Source organism: Phyllostomus hastatus, unplaced genomic scaffold (genome assembly GCF_019186645.2).
Source record: "Phyllostomus hastatus isolate PE091 unplaced genomic scaffold, TTU_PhHast_1.1 phas_scaffold_21, whole genome shotgun sequence".
NCBI lineage: Eukaryota > Metazoa > Chordata > Mammalia > Chiroptera > Phyllostomidae > Phyllostomus > Phyllostomus hastatus.
The window spans coordinates 42,160,936-42,173,589 of NW_025334017.1; the positions used below are offsets into that span (position 1 = coordinate 42,160,936).

Consider the following 12,654-nt stretch of genomic DNA (forward strand, 5'->3'; position numbering starts at 1 on the left):
TTGTGTCGGACAGCGTGCTGTGGGCTTCATGGGCATTATTTCTCTAAATCTTTACGATGATATTAAGAGGGATGACTTACTATCCCCATTTTGCAGCAGACAGAGCTGAAGTTCAAGAACTGAAGCACAGCACTGATATGTAGCAAAGCCAGCCTTCCAACCCAGGTCTTCCTGACTCTAGCACAGACACAGGGCAGCACTATCACCTGGCAATGGAGAGACAAAACTGGAACTCACTCCCCGGTCCCCTTGAGCACACCTGTGTAATATATTTACTACGCTTTGTTAATCACCAAACCTCACACATTGAAGGAAAAAAAAAGCGTCCTCATTTCAGGGAGCCAAAGACCAGGCAGAAGCATCTCTCTGCATCACTCTTATGTGCCAGAGCACATGCCATTTGCTAGGTGCCTAATATACATCTTAATTAATCAATTCAATTAGCAGTATATGGAGACTCGAGTACGTGGCTCTCTGTGATAAGCCCCAGGAACTTAACTAGGAGTAAGAGAATAGCCTGCATCAAGGAAAGACCAACACCATCTCGAAACAGAAGCTCACAAGAAAATGCTGACCCATACGCACACAATAGAACACTGGTAGGAGTTTGGTCAGAGTCCACTCTTCACCCACATTGCCCGCCCTCCCTTAATAACCTGAAAATCCCCCGGGAAAATTGCAAACCCACGACTCCCTATCTTCCAAGTCAGGACCTCTTTCTCTTTTTTGGCTTTCTGATCTTTTGCTACTTTTAGTTGGTCATTTCTGGTTCACTCTTATCAATACCAATCGATCTCTTTCCCCCTAACCTTTTACTTCCCCACCCTGCCAGGGAGCCGCTGTAGTGTAGCTTGGTGAAAACTTAACATGAGCACTGGCCTGGAATCATAGCACCGAGATTCAAATCTTGGCTTTGACTTCCTACCTGTGGGACAACAGGAGGAAATACTACAATTAACCTCTCTGAGCCTCATCTGTAAGACGAGAGTGAACACTGGCTCACAAGTATGTGTTATAGTAAGGACTGATCCTGAAACCAGTTAGGTGGAGATCCAATTTGCCTATTTACTGTGGCTGGAACTGGGTTGGAGACTACAGTGTAAGTAATTACCATAATCCAGGTTTGTAATACAGTTCCTGAGGAACAGACATTTCTGTGGAATCATGGGCTGCCCCATAACACAGAGCTACTCTGCAAAACAAACAAGGAAAAATAACAAGCCACTCTGCAAAATAAACAACAAAAGAAGCTCAGATAATGCATATTTAATACCTTACCAATTTCATAAACCTTCTACAAAATTCCTCCTCCCATGGGGAGAAACGAGGGCAGGAGTAGAGAGAAGGGTCAAAGCTACTTCCAAGAGAACAATGCAAAAAATCTATTTTATGGGCCCAGGTAGAAACTCTAGGAGAAGAAAGTATGTCCTCTTTCACACACATGCACCAGACAATGAATGATAAGCCAGGTATAGGATGTTACAGTGTTCTAGGCCAGGGCACAAATAGAGCTTTGCTGGTGAGTGTGTCTATGAGAAAAAGAAAACAAGTTCTCAGGCTCAGTATTTCACTGGAATAAGCAAAGTCATAAAATCTAGCCCGTCTAGTCCCTGGTATTGAACAGGTACCGGGCGGCAATGGTTGACGACAAGCCACTACAGCCCATGAATGGCGATGTTATTGACAGAGCTAGAAAGTCTGGAGAGTGAAAAAGACTCTAACGCACACACACATTTTCAGCTTTCTCTGATGGTTTCACCAATGGCAGTTATTGATATTGACTATCCCTCTCTAGTACTGCTTGTGCTTTGCCAGCGTGTAAGTGCGCTGCATCTTAAAATTTTTATTTACCTAATAGTTTTGTTACAGAACACTCAGTCAAAGGCATTATTCCAGCAGCAAAGCATTCCAGAGAGATCCATTATGCCAGAAGATCCAAGTATTGAACTCCAGATACTGCCTAACATATGATTATTTTAATATCATTATCATTATGTTGCTGCTTAAATGAGATTTTGCTGCAGCTGGCTCTTTTCATTTGTTGTTTTTTGGGGTTATAATAGAAAACAGTATCTTCCAAGGACAAAAAAAAAAAGATCAATAAACACGGCTAAAAATACTTTGGTGTTATCCCAGGTTTCGATTCTGCCAGCCTCAAAGAGGAAGGAAAGAATGGAGGAGATAAGCTTTCAGGCCTTGGCATTTAGGATTCTATTGGATGACTTCCAATCAATGCACCAGAAATATCGCCAACCTCTGTCCTGTAAGAAAGGCTCTTGGCCTTGTTTTTCAGTAGCACAGAACCCGTTCTGGAACTGTGCTTCTGTGGCTCTCCTGTGCATTTCTCTGTCTCCTCCCACTTTCGGATCCTTGCTCACGAGACTCGGTGTGGTTAAGTTCCACAGACTGGGCGTGTGTATGTAGCTGTTGGGGACGAGGGAGGCACGTGCACACTTAGTATTCCTGCAGGCAGGATTTCAGAAGTTCGAGGACCCTGAGAATAATGCCCAGAAGCACAAGAAAAGAAAGAAAAAAAAAAAGCCTGTTTGTCCCAGTCTCCATAGGTGATAAGGAACCTTGCTACTTAGAATTGGGCCAAGCAGTTCTCTTGGCTTGCAATATTTTCTCAAACTGGAGAAGGTATTTTCTGGTAAATATCCTTTCATCGCTGTGATGGGAGAAACTGGAAGTTCACAGGGGTTGGTACCCATTTTACTATGATTTTGTTAAACAAAACATTTACGAAAACACTTCCTGGCGGCCAGGACTTTATCAGACCCTGTGGGGAATGTAAAATCCAAAGCTCTCACTTCCTTAAAACCCACTTAACATGCTGATAGTTAGCATCACAGTGTAAGTGTTGGTGGGTGAGTTTGTGGCGGGAATTCAAAGGAGATTGTATCACAGAGCACATCTGCACTGGCTTTTGGGAGAGGATGGTGGGTGAATGGGACTTTAAAGATGAGGAGGATTCAAATAAACTGAGGACCAACACGTGAGGCATGTCGACAATGGCCGATCATGGAATCCTTGGGGGAACTTGAGCAGACCAGGGGCTGGACTTACTGTTTAGAGTTGTTAGAGAAGTTGCTTACATGTCGTTTTGCTTACATGTCCATGTATCTACACAACCAATACTGTGCACGCCATATTTGTACCAGATGCATAGAATTCAAAAGTTCTAGGTACTGAAGGATGAATGGTGATGTAAATTTTCACTGCATGGCAAACAAGAAGAGATAGTTTTTAATGTGATGCCTTAAGCTCTATGGAGTGGTGGTGAGGTGGTTCACATTGATTAAAGACCATAGATCTTTCTTGGACGAGTAGAAGGGAGTGGGGGCGGGCAGAGAGCGTGAAGGCAGAGACCCCGAATAAGAAGCTATTCTACCAGAACACGTAAGAGTGTCACCTCGGGTGGGCCCAGTAGATAAGAAAATTGCTGAGTGTAGGGATTCCATATGGCACAAGCTTCCCTAGAATTGTGTGCCAACATGTCCAAGAATAATTCAGAGTTTGCAATCTCACCCATTGCAAAAGAACCATCACTATAGTTTCCACTGAGTATATATTAAGGCATTCTGACCTTTATTTACTTCAGAGGACAGCAGTTTTCCCAGGATCCCATTGGGAAAGGGGCTTATAAATAAACCATTCTGCTTGTTCACTGAACTAGACCGTCATTCCAATGATGTGCTGACTCAGGTGATGCTGAGTGAGTTGGAACGTTAACATGAAGGTCTTTGAGGGGAAAAGAAAAAACACTGCTCTTCCGTGTAAGTCAGAGGAAGCAAAACTGAAGAGGCTGTGGTTTGGCTCATTAAAGTATCTCCAGTGCATTCATCAAATGCCTCATCAAGAGTTTTATTATCGACAAAGAGATTCTCTTTTCTCTAACTGTAAATACCTTAGGGCCTAGGAAATTGCCTCTTCTACAGGTAAACAAACCACCAGAGGCCCTCCCTCCCTGCAAATAAATATAGTACATTTTCAGTTTTTAAGTCACTAGCTTATTTGGAGGGGGGGAAGCAGCAAGAGCAGTAACAGTGTTCATGGAACTCCCTTCATATTCTAGAGCACTTACCATTTGCTAGGTGCATTATAAACATCTGAATTAATCAAGGTAGTTAATATATGGAGGACCTACTATGTACCCTGCTGTGATGAGCCCCAGAAACTTAACTAGGAATAAGAGAATAGCCTTCATCAATGAAAGACCAACACCATCATAAAGTAGACGCTCACAAGAAAATGCCAAACCATAGTTTTCCAGGAGAATACCAATGAGCACTTGACCAGACCACAGTCTATCCACATACCCCGCATCACCCTCCCTCTGTCGATATCCTGGGAACTCTCCAGGACAACTGCAGACTCTTGACCCTTTTTCTCTGTTTTCCAAGTCAGGACCTCCCTCCCTTTTCTGGTTTCACAATCTCTTTCCTCTTTTGGTTGGTCATTCCTGGTTCACTCATCAATACCAACCTCTCCTTTTCTCTCTTACCTTCCACTTCCCCACCCTGCCAAGGAGCTCAGTAGTACAGTTTGGTGAAACCACAGACTGAATTCTGGCCAGGGATTAGAGCACCTGGGTAAAATCTTGACTCTGACTTTTATATCTGTGTAACCTCAAGAAAGATTTTTCAACTCTTTGAGCCTCATTAATAAAATGAGTGAACAGTGGTTCACAAGCCAGTATGATAATTCAATGTGCTTTTAGATAGAGATACACATACACACATCAATATCTACATTTATGTTCATATCTGTTTACATACATACATATATATAGTTGATGACATAAATTTCAATTTGTAATTATCATTTGCCTCTTTACAATTCTGTTTCTTACCACAAAACTGTGAGCTCCATCAGGAAAGAGAATTATTCTGTCATATTATTGTACCATTGGCAATGTCTAAAACAGTTCTGGAACACAGGTATTCAATAAATATTTTTATAAGAATAGATGAATAAATTATAGATGTTTAATAAATACTTGTTTCATTCTGAGCTTCAAGCAAACACTGGGGACTTTTTGCTTCTGTTCCCCAGCTGTGACCGATTGGAAGGAAATGGCATAATCACACTAATTTAACAAATGTATGATTTTCAGTTTTATCTAGGCTCTAAGTGCTTTTCGATAACTCGAACATGTGTCTACTCAACTTCCTTTCTCTTTTCCAAAGCTGCTGTTTCTGCCCACCACTTTTTTCCCTGAGCTCCCCAGTCCATCAGTCCACTGTCCCTTCTGCTCATCTACGGACAACACTGAGAGCCCCTATGACTCCCATCAGCCTTTGCTGCCCCTCCCAGCTCCCTGGGTGTCAGGGCTTTGGACCAGGACTGAACCTCTCCACCAGCTTGCCTGAGGCCCCTGCCTGCGGAGAGCAGATGGTGGGACTTCTTGGTCTCCACCATTTCTTGAACAAATTCCTACAATAAATCTCCACACATTGAAATGAAAATACCGTCCACTAATCTGCAGTGGAATTTCTCAAGGGCACTGACTCCTACCAGCTTCACATGTGTGAAGGGAAACACAAAGGCAGACTAAGAAAAAGTTGGAATGAAAGGTCATTCTTTAAGGATTGATATGAAACTTATAGGTGAGCAAGAGTCAAGGCCTAAGGATATATAAAAAAAAGTTCTTACCCAACAAGACTGATCTTGGCAGCGCATCACCCCTGGGATCTGGAACAAAACACAAATATCAGATGAAAATACTGTCTGAGATTTACAAAACTCATTAAAAGGATATCTGTATACCAGTGAACCACATGATACTCCTTTAATAACTGAGAAGATGTTTTTATCCCCATTTTGTAAATGAGAAGACAGAAGCTCAGAGAACTGACATGACTTGCCCAAGGTCAAAAGCTTCAAGATTCGTGACTGCAGCTTAACCCCAGATCTTCTCAGTCCAGATCCTAGGCTCTCTCCATCATGCCACTCTGACACCTGTCAGCCTTAGCCCATGTCAGAGAGCTACAGTCTCCTATGTGATGTTCCACTTTTTGTTCCAGTCCTTTCTTGCATATCTCTAAATGGCTTTGATACCAGATGCATCTAGTGTAATGGTTCAACACCATTTCAGGGGCTACGTTGTTTACTTCCGCAGACTGTAACACTTACCAGCTGCCTAACGTTTAGCAATTTTCTTAATCTAGTTGTTCCTCATCTCCTCATCTGTAAAATGTAGATAATATCCTCATGTCATACACTTGTTGGAGGATAAAATGAATGAATACAAGTAAAGCACTTAGGACAGTGCCTGGAATTCAGAAAGGAGCCCACAGGTGTGAATTATCCTTACATAAGCGAGGAAGGTACGGCTTCCTTCTATGAAACATTGTGGTTCACTCTGAACAGCCGGTGCTCAGATAGACATGATCAAAAGCCTTCTAAGTGCCACCTTTTAAATCCTCAGCTCTACTCTGATGTGCTTTGACTTGTTTTTTAATTATTGATGCCATCCCTTCATTCTTCTTTGGCCACTACCAAGGCGTGCCTGAATTGGTCCTCTCTGCCTCCTTATCAACCTTTCTCCCAACTTTGCCCTCAGTTATCATCAAGGGAAGTATAGCAAGAACGTGTGAATTACTCCTCCAATTGTGTTGTTATGTTGTATGGCATAGTTAGCCTTCAAGGGAAGTTACCTAGGTGGTTCTAATCTAATCACCAATCCCTATGATAAATCTCCATACAACCTTTAAAACAAGCTGTTAGAAGGAGAAAGCTTTCTTTGGCAGGTTGCAGAAGACAAAACCAGAAGGATTCCAAGTGCAAGAAGGGATGGACACGCTTCTGTTTGTTTGGAGGTGGAAGGGGCCATATGAGAAGGGACATGGGCAGCTCCTAAAAGCAAACAGCAGCTCCTGGTTGACAGGCCAGAAAGACGCAGGGACCTCCATCCTACAGCTGCAAGAAAGTAAATTTTGCCGACCCCTGAACGAGCGTGAAAGCAGGTTCTCTCTTCCAAAGCCTGCAGAGACCAGTTGGCCCACACCTTCAGTCTGGCTTTGTGATATACCCTGAGTAGAGCCCAATTTCAGCCCAGAACTCCTGACCTACAAGGCTGCAAGATAATAAACGAGTGTGGTGTTAAAACCCCAAGTCTGGGACAATTTGTTTTGTCACTGTTAAAAAACTGACACAGTCAGGAACCTACCAGGTTGCTCTTTGGGAAAATATCTATGCTGCTCAAAGGCAGCGGAATCCAAGGTTCTTTCCCTACCACGTCAAGATGCGAAGTTCCTCCTCTGAACTGCTCCCTCCGCTGAGTGTCTGGCCATCGGGGACGGAAGGCCAGACAAGGAAGGCAAGTCTGAGACAGAGACACGACACAATCAAGGCCTCCAGGTCAAGTTTTAACACCTGGGTGATAAAACTACTGCTATTTATATGTGACATCTGTAGAAATGTTTTTTTGACTGATACACTGGATGCATGAGTTTGTAGGGGAAGGCATTAGGAGAATAAACTCTGAAGCCAGATGTCTCTTGCTAGCATGGAGCAGCTGTGTGACCATGGATCAACCACTTTGCCCGTCCAGGCCTCACTTTTCATGTCTGCGAAATGGGAAGAGTAACAGCACCCAATTTAATGGTCTGTTGTGGGGGTTAAATAAGAGCTTGTTTTATGAAGCCTTCCTTCAACACCTGGCACCTATTAAGTGCTAAATAAATGTTAACAGTTATAATTATTGGTGTATTCATTCGAAAAGTATGTATTAACCATCTGCTCCGTGCCAGGCATTGCTAGGCAATGTAAGAACACAAATATGAATAAGGAAGAGCCTCCGCCCTCAAAAAGTCTCAGTGCGGTGTGTCCACACGTATTTGTCTCCTTTATTCGTATATGTAAATTTTCGTATGCGTGTCTGTGTGTGCGTCTGCGTGTCGGGGGTGTGGGTGGTATGAGCGCTACCCACCCTGAAACCACCAGCGAACAAAGTACTCCATTCAAACCTAAGGGGAGGGGGAGGGCTGCGACCCACCATCCATCTTCCTCCTGGGAACACTGACGATATGACTGTTAAATCATTTCAGAGAGCTGTAGCTGGGAGGTCCCTGCGAGGCCTTCCCTCACATCCACCCTGCCCTGACACCAAGACGAATGTGGTGCCTCATACATGCCACAGGAAACGGCTCCCCATGCCACAGAATTTCGCCCAGTCCTACCCTGGGCAGGGCGGAGGAAGCAAAAAGCGATCCATCAGCTGGGCTGTCTGGGACTCCCCTGGCTTGCAGAACAGACCCATTAGCTGAAAGGGTAAATATTTACTCTGAGCTCATCTGAATAACCCAGAAAAGGGACTCTGTTTTTTATCAGGAATAAAAAACACTCCCACCGAATCTTGGTTTTAGGGCTTTTTGTCTTCACATCGTCCCTGCCTTGAAGCACTTAAACTTCCTGTGCGGGAGCAGACCAGGCTGAGGGGCGGGGGGAGTGGACAGAAAGAAAGCACAGAGAGAAAGGTTCTGGTGTTTTCATTTCCTCAGCAGAGTATGTGTGGCCTCAGCCTGGCTCCCAGTACACAGGTAACCGAAATATTTGCCCTTGGGAGAGAAGGTGCAGAATGTTCTCTTAAAATGTTCCAACTGGTGAAATGAGAGATTTTAGATAAACAGCTTCGGAGGGACCCCATTTCCTGAGCTATGCTTTGATCACATGACAACAGCACCAGCGAAAACACTTTTGTTATCCTTTCAAGGGAGATGTTGGAGGAAAAACGCTGGCCTGGGTCGCGGAGGAGAGGACCTGGGCCCCGTGGAGGCAGGCGTGGGGGAGGAGCCGGGGATGGCCCCGGGGGATTGTCTCTCATACCCTCCTGCCCTGCTTTCCCTTTCACACCCCTCCTTCGCCCGCCTGCCTTCTGCACGCCAGACTGAACCGGCACAAAGAGTTCAGATTGCAGAAGCAAAATAATGGTCTTCAAGCATAGGCCCAATTCGGGGCCTGGAATGTAACAGACACTCAGAATGTGCAACAGGAATGAAAGGTTCCTTCATTCTGTGCACAGTCAAGACACTCTGGAGCCGCCCTGAGCTTCTGTTTTCTCTATTGGCATGATGGAACCTCCAATGTAGCACAGACGCTGGTGCCCCGATGGGCCCCAATAAGCTTGCGCACAAACCTTATCATTAAAAGGCTTTGGAAATGGACAAATGTATTGGGACCTGATGGTTAAAATCTGTCAGTCCAAAGGCTTGCACGTGTTCTCGGGCTGAGGTCTGCAGGAGAGGCCGAACAAACCTGGACCAGGTGGAGAGAAACATCTTCCTTTGAGTGTCCGTATGAACTCAGCCACTGGCCTCCCAGCATCTCCACCTCCCAGGCCAGCCTGAGCCAGCCCCATCAGATGTGGGCGAAGGCTGCCTGTGCAACCCCTTCAGGGCAGTCGCATATCCTGGGACAAGGTCAGGGGATCACCGATACAGTGACGAATGTGAAAGCCCTTCTTTGTCCTTAGTCCATCAAATAATACCTTTTGTCTCTCTCACCACAGTGGAGACTTTTGTACTGGTTTCCCAACACGGCATAGACATCTACAGTAGTACAGCAACAAGCATGCAGTTAAAACTTTAATAGAATTAATACATAACGAACGAGTGAATGCAAAGTATGACAGCAAAGCTCTGGAATCCTAATATGCTAACTCTTCCTCGTGCGCATAGGTCACGTAGCTCCCAAGTTGCCGTTCGGTTGCCCGGGCGGCTCTGCCATCACACAAGGGCTCTGAGCTGTCTTGGAGGCTGGCAAGAGAGTTGGGTAGCCAAGGCCCCCCTGGAGAGGTGGTTCGGGAAGAGAAGAAAGTTCTGGCTCTCTGTCAATGTTGTTGTTGCATAACGACGCCAATCTCACCCTTTTCTTCCTGTGTGCTGTGGTCTCTACTCATCCTCCTCCTGAGACCCAAGGAATTGGGGTGCCTTTCCTACTGTGACTCCACCACGGGGCAGTTTGCCCACCTCTGTATTCCCACCTCTTTCAATGAAAATTGTTTCCAGAGAGAGACATGTCCAGCTCAGGTTCCAGGAGAGGCCGTATCCTGTCTCAGTCTTGGTTTGTTTCTGTGGCTTTTGTGTTTTGACCCTACTACCTAGTCAGAATGGAGAGTGAGTATATTAATTTTAATATATTTAGACCACTGGTTTATTTAGATTATAAAATACATTTTTGTCTCACATTAATATATTTCTATTTAATTTTATTGAATATGTTTAATACTACGTTCGTTCTCTCCTTATTTCTAAAGGTTTATTGAGGGTATAGTGTGTTCACACATTTTTGTTTTTCTAAACACAATGGATGAGGTTCTACCATTGTGGAACTTATACTGTAGAAGGGCACCCACGTAATAAATAAGGGAACAAATAAACATGCAACTAAGTTCAGGTATGTCAGCTCCTAAAGGAAAATAAGCTGGGAAGACTGTAGGGCTTCCTTCCCTTAGGACTTTTATTTGATCACTCATTCATCAAACACTTAAGTGCTTACCATGCACAAACATTCCTTTCTTGCTAAAGACAGAGCAGTGAACGATATAATCTCTGTCCCCAGGAGCATACACTTTGCTATGAAGTCAGAAGTTAAGTATCAAATTATACAATCAATTAGGTATTTTAAAGGAGAAGTACCAGGTTCAAAGAGTATAAAATAAAGCATTATAACATGGTCTCAGGTTGTCAAAAAATACTTCTTGTTGTATATTAGAGTCATGTCCACCAATGAATTATGCTTGCTCTGTCCACACCCTTGAGAGGCCCCCCTCCACAATGACTCTGGGCTTGGCCATGTGATTGGCTTGATCAACGAGACACTAGCAAGCCCAAAGTGCACTGAGCTGTAAAAAGCAGTGGTGCAAGCCCTGGCTGGCATAGCTCAGTGGATTGAGCGTGGGCTGTGAACCAAAGTGTCGCAGGTTCAATTCCCAGTCAGGGTACATGCCTGGGTTGCAGGCCACGGCCCCCAGGAACCGCACATTGATGTCTCTCTCTCTCTCTCTTTCTCCCTCCCTTCCCTCTCTAAAAATAAATAAATAAAATCTTAAAAAAAAAGCAGCAGTGCACTGAAGCTTACCCTCTCTTGATGCCGGGAAGCCTTCTGCCTCCACATGAAGAAACCTAGGCTGTTCCACAGGGGATAAGTATCCTGGCCAGGACCATGCACACCCATGAAAAGATGTATGGGTGACTATGTCTTAGACTATTGGAGATGCCAAAGGCTGCTGCTGCATAAGTGACCCAAGTGACATCAGCAGAAGACCTACCCAATTAAGCCCAGCTCAAATTGCTGACCAAAAAAAGTCATGAACAGATTGAATGGGTACTGTTTTATGTCCATAAACTATGGGTGCTTTGTTATACAACAAAGGCTAACTGATATAGAAATAAATACCTAGAAGTCACTTGTTTTCATACAGAAATACAACACAAGAATTAAGAGCTATCAAATGGGGCGATAGGTGGAGGATGAAAAGGTGGTGAGAAAATTGTGATCAAACTCTTGTATAATGGTGACAAAAATGGGTAGAGTCTGGTTAAGTTGTAAGAAAACTGATTTTGGACATTGGAAAACAGTGTGTTTGTTTAATGTAGCAGTGCCAGACTGTGATCTGAGTTAACTAGAAGAAAAAAGCATTCCTAATGAATTTGCAAACCTGACTAAGGAAATTACCAGGAAAAACATTTAAAGTGTCAAACGGCACCTTTTGTTGTGTATGGCAAGGTACAGGAAGACAGGGAAGAGCTGAAGAGAGAATTATTCACCTTATAAACAGAATTTAGAGTGAACGTGATGTGAGATGTTCTGAGTTAAAAAAATAAAATTATTTTACAGCTTTTTTTAAGGTAAGAAGTAGCCTCAGATTAAAAATTGAATCAAAGATATGGCTATACAATTCTTTGTTAAAATCTCTTAAAGATTTAAAGTTACGCTTAATAGACCCCCTCAGCTGTGCAAAATTGCTTCTTAGAATCTTTGTGGTGGGTGGGTTGGGATGGGAGTAAAAGGCAGAAAACTGTACTTAAACAAAAATTAAAATTAAAGAAAAAGAATCGTTATGGTATGTGTCTACAGAAGCCTAGTCTCAAAACAGCCCTGACCAATCCAGTGGAAGAAGGCTATCTCAGAGAAGATTGTGGGTGTGCATTTGGACTAATAAAGGAGACATAATATTATACACAGCAAACCCAAAAAGGTTTTCAGGAAGTTCTACAATCTAAGATCAAAGGAAACGGAGATCCTCTTCTGACCAAACATCTCTTATCTAAGCTGTATTTTGTCAGGTCAGAGGTGCTGTCTCAGAGGGTAGAAACTAGAACATTCTGAGTGGGACAGAGAGCGTAAGGAGAACAGCCGTCTAAGGAGCCAACCTCGGTGAGCACAAAACCAGAGTGGGGCGCCTGACAACACGTACTTGGCTGCACTTTATTTTTTGCCCACTACTAATTTTATTTTTTAATTTTATTTTTCAATTACAGTTCACATGCCATATTATTTTGTATTAGTTTCAGGTGTACAGCATAGTGATTAGACAGTCATACACTTTACAAACTAGTCCCCCTGATATTTCAAGTACTTACCTGGCACCATACACAGTTATTACAATTTCACCAACTCTATTCCCTATGCCGCAGTTTATATCCTTGG

General features: G+C 43.6%; 1 long non-coding RNA gene across 1 annotated transcript in view; it reads right to left on the reverse strand.

The window, feature by feature from the left end:
• LOC123833314 overlaps window positions 1-5,698 on the reverse strand; it is a 218,423-nt gene extending 212,725 nt beyond the window's left edge. Inside the window, exon 1 of the long non-coding RNA XR_006788206.1 lies at window positions 5,656-5,698. This is a non-coding gene — a long non-coding RNA (uncharacterized LOC123833314). The remainder of the gene's footprint in view (window positions 1-5,655) is intronic.
• Between the last annotated feature and the right edge of the window lie 6,956 nt (window positions 5,699-12,654).